Source organism: Triticum dicoccoides, chromosome 4A, assembly GCF_002162155.2.
Source record: "Triticum dicoccoides isolate Atlit2015 ecotype Zavitan chromosome 4A, WEW_v2.0, whole genome shotgun sequence".
In the NCBI taxonomy this organism is placed as follows: domain Eukaryota; kingdom Viridiplantae; phylum Streptophyta; class Magnoliopsida; order Poales; family Poaceae; genus Triticum; species Triticum dicoccoides.
In genome coordinates this window covers 226,255,769-226,264,370 of record NC_041386.1, presented here as the reverse complement: position 1 = coordinate 226,264,370, position 8,602 = coordinate 226,255,769, and positions in this window count along the sequence as shown.

Sequence of the window (8,602 nt, the reverse complement as noted above, 5' to 3'; positions counted from 1 at the left end):
GCTTAAGTCTTAACTTCATACCTTACAACTCAAGCAAGAACTCCTTCTTTGACTGATCCATCTTGAACACCTTCAAGATCATGTCAAGGTATGTGCTCATTTGAAAGTACCATTAAGCGTTTTGATCTATCCTTATAGATCTTGATGCTCAATGTTCAAGTAGCTTATTCCAGGCTTTCCATTGAAAAACACTTTCCAAATAACCCTATATGCTTTCCAGAAATTCTACGTCATTTCTAATCAACAATATGTCAACAACATATACTCATCAGAAATTCTATAGTGCTCCCACTCACTTCTTTGGAAATACAAGTTTCTCATAAACTTTGTATAAACCCAAAATCTTTGATCATCTCATCAAAGCGTACATTCCAACTCTAAGATGCTTACTCCAGTCCTTAGAAGGATTGCTGGAGCTTTGCATACTAATTAGCATCTTTCAGGATTGACAAAACCTTCCGGTTGTATCACATACAACCTTTCCTAAAAAAACATCAAGGAAACAATGTTTTGACATCCTATCTGCAAGATTTCATAAATAATGCAGTAATCGCTAATATAATTCCAACAGACTCTTAGCATCGCTACAAGTGAGAAAGTCTCATCGCAGTCAACTCCTTGAACTTGTCGGAAAACATCTTAACGACAAGTCGAGCTTTCTTAATGGTGACATTTACCATCATTGTCCGTCTTCCTTTTAAAATCCATATGTACCTAACAGCCTTACGACCATCAAGTAGTTCTTCCGAAGTCTACACTTTGTTTTCATATATGGATCCTCTCTCGGATTTTATGGCCTCGAGCCATTTATCGGAATCCGGGCCCACCATCGCTTCTCCATAGCTCGTAAGTTCATTGTTGTCTAGCAACATGACTTCCAAGACAGGATTACGTACCACTCTGAAGTAGTACGCATCCTTGTCATCCCACGAGGTTTGGTAGTGACTTGATCTGAAGTTTCATGATCACTATCATAAGCTTCCACTTCAATTGGTGTAGGTGCCACAGGAACAACTTCCTGTGCCCTGCCACACACTAGTTGAAGAGACGGTTCAATAACCTCATCAAGTCTCCACCATCCTCCCACTCAATTCTTTCGAGAGAAACTTTTCCTTGAGAAAGGACCCGATTCTAGAAACAATCCCTTATTGCTTTCGGATCTGAGACAGGAGGTATACCCAACTGTTTTGGGTGTCCTATAAAGATGCATTTATCCGCTTTGGGTTCGAGCTTATCAGCCTGAAACTTTTTCACATAAGCGTCGCAGCCCCAAACTTCTAAGAAATGACAGCTTAGGTTTCTCTAAACCATAGTTCATATGGTGTCATCTCATCGGAATTACGTGGTGCCCTATTTAAAGTGAATGTGGTTGTCTCTAATGCCTAACCCATAAACCATTGTGGTAATTCGATAAGAGACATCATGGTATGCATCATATCCAATAGGGTACAGTTATGATGTTTGGACACATCATCACACTATGGTGTTCTAGGCTGTATTAGTTGTGAAACTATTTCCACAATGTCTTAATTCTGTGCCAAACTCGTAATTCAGATATTCATCTCTATGATCATATATAGATCTTTTATCCTCTTGTCACGACGATCTTTCAACTTCACCCTGAAATTACTTGAACCTTTCAATAATTCAGACTCATGATTCATCAAGTAAATATACTCAACATCTACTCAAATCATCTGTGAAGTAAGAACATAACGATATCCACTACACGCCTCAGCACTCATTGGATTGCACACATCAAAATGTATTACTTCCAACAAGTTGCTTTCTAGTTCCATTTACTGAAAACGAGGCTTTCAGTCATCTTGCCCATGTGGTATGATTTGCATGTCTCAAGTGATTCAAAATCAAGTGAGTCCAAACGATCCATCTTCATGGAGTTTCTTCATGCATATATGCCAATAGACATGGTTCGCATGTCTCAATCTTTTTTTTTTCAAAAACGAGTGAGTCCAAAGATCCATCAACATGGAGCTTCTTCATGCGTTTTATACCAATATGACTCAAGTGGTAGTGCCACAAGTAGGTGGTACTATCATTACTATCTTTTGGCATGAACATGTGTATCACTACGATCGAGATTCAATAAACCATTCATTTTAGGTGTAAGACCTATTGAAGGTATTATTCAAATAAACAGAGTAACCATTATTCTCCTTAAATGAATAACCGTATCGCGATAGACATAATCCAATCATGTCTATGCTCAACGCAAACACCAAATTATTTAGGTTTAACACCAATCTCGATGGTAGAGGGAGCGTGCGATGCTTGATTATATCAACATAGGAAACACTTCCAACGCATATCGTCAGCTCACCTTTAGCTAGTCTCTGTTTATTCCGTAGCTTTTATTTCGAGTTACTAACACTTAGCAACCGAACCGGTATCTAATACCCTGGTGCTACTAGGAGTACTAGTAAAGTACACATCAACACAATGTATATCCAATATACTTCTATCGACCTTGCCAGCCTTCTAATCTACCAAGTATCTACGGTAATTCTGCTCCAGTGGCTGTTCCCCTTATTACAGAAGCACTTAGTCTCGGGTTTGGGTTTAATCTTGGGTTTCTTCACTAGAGCAGCAGCTGAATTGCCGTTTCATGAAGTATCCCTTCGTGCCCTTGCCCTTCTTGAAACTAGTGGTTTCACTAACCATCAACAATTGATGCTCCTTCTTGATTTCTACTTTCGCGGTGTCAAACATCGCGAATATCTCAAGGATCATCATATATGTCCCTGATATATTATAGTTCATCACAAAGCTCTAGCAGCTTGGTGGTAATGACTTCGGAGAAACATCACTATCTCATTTGGAAGATCAACTCCCACTTGATTCAAATGATTGTTGTACTCAGACAATCTGAGCACAAGCTCAACAATTGAGCTTTTCTCCCTTAGTTTGCAGGCTAAGAAAATCATCGGAGGTCTTATACCTCTTGACGTGGGCACGAGCCTGAAATCCCAATTTCAGTCCTTGGAACATCTCATATGTTCTGCGATGTTTCAAAAACGTCTTTGGTGCCTCAATTCTAAACCATTTAGCATTACGCACTGAACTATCATGTAGTCATAAAAACGTGTATGTCAGATGTTCGCAACATCCACAGACGACGTTCGAGGTTCAGCACACTGAGCGGTGCATTAAGGACATAAGCCTTCTATGAAGCAATGAGGACAATCCTCACTTTACGGACCTAGTCCGCATAATTGCTACTATCAACTTTCAACTAAATTTTCTCTAGGAACATATCTAAACAGTAGAACAAAAACGTGAGCCACGACATAATTTGTGAAGACCTTTTGACTATGTTCAGGATAATTAAGTTCATCTTATGAACTCCCACTCAGATAGACATCCCTCTAGTCATCTAAGTGATTACATGATCCGAGTCAACTAGGCCGTGTCCGATCATCACGTGAGACGGACTAGTCATCATCGGTGAACATCTTCATGTTGATCGTATCTACCATACGACTCATGCTCGACCTTTCGGTCTCTTGTGTTCCGAGGCCATGTCTGTACATGCTAGGCTCGTCAAGTCAACCTAAGTGTTTTGCATGTGTAAATCTGTCTTACACCCGTTGTATGTGAACATTAGAATCTATCACACCTGATCATCACGTGGTGCTTCGAAACAACGAACTGTCGCAACGGTGCACAGTTAGGGGGAACACTTTCTTGAAATTATTATGAGGGATCATCTTATTTACTACCGTCGTTCTAAGTAAACAAGATGCAAAAACATGATAAACATCACATGCAATCAAATAGTGACATGATATGGCCAATATCGTATTGCTCCTTTTGATCTCCATCTTCGGGGCTCCATGATCATCATCGTCACCGGCATGACACCATGATCTCCATCATCGTGTCTTCATGAAGTTGTCTCGCCAACTATTACTTCTACTTCTACAGCTAACGATTAGCAATAAAGTAAAGTAATTACATGACGTTTATGTTGACACGTAGGTCATAAATAAATTAAGACAACTCCTATGGCTCCTGCCGGTTGTCATACTCATCGACATGCAAGTCGTGATTCCTATTACAAGAACATGATCAATCTCATACATCACATATATCATTCATCACATCCTTTTGGCCATATCACATCACATAGCATACCCTGCAAAAACAAGTTAGACGTCCTCTAATTGTTGTTTGCATGTTTTACGTGGCTGCTATGGGTTTCTAGCAAGAACGTTTCTTGCCTACGCAAAAACCACAACATGATATGCCAATTGCTATTTACCCTTCATAAGGACCCTTTTCATCGAATCCGATCCGACTAAAGTGGGAGAGACAGACACCCGCTAGCCACCTTATGCAACTAGTGCACGTCAGTCGGTGGAACCAGTCTCACGTAAGAGTACGTGTAAGGTCGGTCCGGGCCGCTTCATCCCACAATGCCGCCGAATCAAGATTGGACTAGTAACGGTAAGCATATTGAACAAAATCAACGCCCACAACTACTTTGTGTTCTACTCGTGCATAGAAACTACGCATAGACCTAGCTCATGATGCCACTGTTGGGGAACGTAGCATAAATTCAAAATTTCCCTACGTGTCACCAAGATCTATCTATGGAGTCATCTAGCAACGAGGGAGGAGTGGATCTACATACCCTTGTAGATCGCGCGCGGAAGCGTTCAAGAGAACGGGGTTGATGGAGTCATACTCGTCGTGATCCAAATCACCGATGATCCTAGCGCCGAACGGACGGCACCTCCGCGTTCAACACACGTACGGAGCAGCGACGTCTCCTCCTTCTTGATCCAGCAAGGGGGGAGGAGAGGTTAATGGAGATCCAGCAGCACGACGGCGTGGTGGTGGAAGTAGCGGGATTCCAACAGGGCTTCGCCAAGCGCTGCGGGAGGAGGGAGATGTGTCACGGGAGGGAGAGGGAGGCGCCAGGGCTTAGGTATGGTTGCCCTCCCTCCCCCCACTATATATAGGGCCAAGGGAGAGGGGGAGGGTGCAGCCTTGCCCCTTCCTCCAAGGAAGGGTGCGGCCAAGGGGGGGAGGAGTCCATCCTCCCCAAGGCACCTCGGAGGTGCCTTCCCCCTTTAGGACTCTCCCCTCCTCTTGTCCCTTTGGCACATGGGCCTCTAGGGGCTGGTTCCCTTGTCCCATGTAGGCCAAGGTGCACCCCCTACAGCCCATGTGGCCCCCGGGGTAGGTGGCCCCACCCGATGGACCCCCGGGACCCCCGGCCATCGGGACAAGTTTCGGGGACATCTTTGTGCTAGGCTTAGGATTGGGTCTTGTCCATCACATCATTCTCCTAATGATGTGATCCTGTTATCAACGACATCCAATGTCCATGGTCAGGAAACCGTAACCATCTATTGATCAACGAGCTAGTCAACTAGAGGCTTACTAGGGACATGGTGTTGTCTATGTATCCACACATGTATCTGAGTTTCCTATCAATACAATTCTAGCATGGATAATAAATGATTATCATGAACAAGGAAATATAATAATAACTAATTTATTATTGCCTATAGGGCATATTTCCAACAGAAAACGTCCGACGTTAGACCGGCTACATTGCCGCTATATTTAATCGTTGGGCATCAAACGGACTCCGAATGCGATGAAACTTGACAGGCGGTCTACTGACAATAAAACAACACCGCACGCCAACTTTCATCCCATTCCGAGAACATTTTCCGGCCACTTATAAAATACTATTTCGGACATGCCGCGGGCGCGTGCAAGTGTGTCTGCGCTCAGAACAGACAACAGAAGGTACTGGGAGACCCGGACTAATGCAAGTTTTGAAAACATGATGATGCAATGCACAACACGCAAGCAATGACAATGCAACAACAACGAATAACTGGAGGACACCTGGCACATCGGTCTCGGGGCGTTACAACACTCCACCACTACGAGAGGATCTCGTCCCGAGATCTAGAATGGCACCGGAGGAACAACGGAAAAGAAAGAGCGAAGTTGAAAGCACTCCGTTAGGAAAAAGGAACAAGGAAGAACAAATTCGAACAACACTCCGGTTGAGAAGGGATGCAAGACTTTATAAGATGAAAAGAACTAGAAGAGAAGACACAACACTCCGGTTAGTTGAATAAGCACAGGAAAGAACACGATCCTGACAAAACAGAAGACGGTTGAAGAGAGCAACAACACAATGCCTCCGGGAGAAAGAAATAGAAGATAGATAATTGAAATAAAAGAATGGAGAAGAAAATGCCAACTTCTGCCACAAAAGAGTTTGAAAGGCATCCTTAGAAGAAGGGTCGAATGGAGTAGTTGAAAAAAAAACAATGAAAAGAGCAAGGTTGTAGTGGGCTTATGGAAGCAACTCAACACTGAGGTGAAAATCTGCCACTGACGGAAAACAATAGATTTGATTGATATCAACAAGGAGACGAGAAACTATTCCACCGGGAGGATAAATGAAGAACTTGGGTCATTTATGAGTACCACAATTAGCAACAATCCTTAGGGAAGGCTTTAGGTGAAATATAACCCAAGATAATTCCAACAAAGCGATTGATGGATTGAGAAGAGCTCATGCTCGAAGAAATTGGTGTGTTTAACTATCTCATTCTTGACAATTGTTGTATCATGAAACACGAACCCAAATTGTCACGAATGGCATAACACCACCTCAAATGATAAGGTTGAAGGAATTGCACTTTGTAATGCAAGATAAAGAATACTTGAGCTCCTCTGAAAAGAATCTCAATGAACACTTCGAGAAGGAATTACATCCTTAATGAACCACCATGTTGAGCCTCCATGAAGAACTCCGGAAACAAAAGGATGATCAAACGAAAGGAAAGAGAAGTTGAAAAAAAAACACAAAGTGAAGCCTTATGATGATTCAGATGGATCTCCATGGTGATATAATTACGGGAGCTTGGAACTCCGGGAAAGAAAGATGAGCACTTGAAACCAAGAATTTAATCATCGTGAACAAACTCCGGAAGAAGGGATTAACATATGGATGAAACAAGAATAAGAATTACATTATGCGTATCCTTCACCAATTAAATTGATGACAAGCAACGGATTTGGCATACTACTTATTCTCGTAGAAAAGATTAAGATAGATATAGCGTAAACTTGAGAAGGTCTTCAACAAACCACCGGAAGGGTTGAAACAACAAATAAATTGATATGATAACCAAGGAAGAGAACTCTTGAACGAACCAACGATAGAATTTGGAAAGCACTAATGCATTGATATGATAAACGAAGGAAGAAGAATCTTGGAAGAAACCACCGTAAGAATAGAAAATGAACAAAGGAAAGATAAAGAAACACCGGGAAGAATTAGCAAATGAACGAAGATGCTTGAGGGAATTTAGATGCAAGTGACCGAAGAGATCCTGATCTTATTAGCGAATACTTGAATGATGCCCAGTAAGATTTGGGGAAAGAGAGCTGAAAGCTGGAAATGAACAATCTGAAATGATGGCCTTCAGAAAATCAAGCTGAAAAGACTCCAGAATTGCTCCGGAAGGGTGAAAAGAATTCTCACAATCGAAAACAATTATGAGAGATGGCAACAAGCTAGAACCATGAATCTTGAAGAGAATGGAGCAAGATTGAGAGGAAAATCTTCTTCAGTCCTCAAAGTCCGAGAATGACGACGAGAAACACCACCAAGACTTGTTGAGATACTCCAGGATGACGAATAGAAAGGTTGAGCCAATGGTGAAAAGAATTTGAAAAATCTTGGAGGAAGACATATGACTGATGACAATTCATTCTTACGTCAAACTTGGAAAAGAATTTGATAATATCTCTAGGAAAAATTAGAAGAGTCAGGTAAGATCCTGGAAAAAGACCTGTGGGGTTAGGGCCCACTGAAAAGATACACCATTGAACGATTTTTGAAGAAAGATTGCACCGGTTGATTTAAATGGCTTGAATGAGATAACAACCTCGAAATAGGTTGAGCGGATCTTGAATGACAAGACAATCCTTCTGTAACATCCCAAATTTTCAATTTGGAATGTTATACATTAGATCATCATTGCATATCATATTTTATTTTGCATTTTGGTTGATCCTAGAAATCCTAAGCAACTCAAGGACCCACGGAGAGAGTTGGGGGTTTCGTTATTTTCATATTTGAGTTTTCTCAAATTTTGAGAATAGGATCATTTGATTTTATTTATTTTATCATCAATTATTTCTATTACAAAAATATGAGAGAGGGAATAAAATGACTTTCCCAAAATAAAGAAATATTGAGGATTTAATAATAAAATCAAATAAGATTTTATTTCGAAGTTTTTCGGTGTTTTATTTGAATTTAGAAAAAATGTGCATTTTTTCAAAATTGCATTTAGGTCCCAAATAAATGTTCACCTTGTGCGGCTTGATTTTAGAAGCCCGTGAAAATTTATTTCGGAATTTTTGGAGTCCGTTTAGTATTTCTTTTTATTTTTCTTCTGCACGTAAAAAATAAACGCGCACCGACCTACGGGCCGTGTCTGACCGGGACACCGGCCCGGGCAGGCTTTATAAGCCGGGGTAGCCCACCCGGGCAAACCCTAGCCGCCCCAGCCCCAAGCCGCCGCCGCCGCGACGC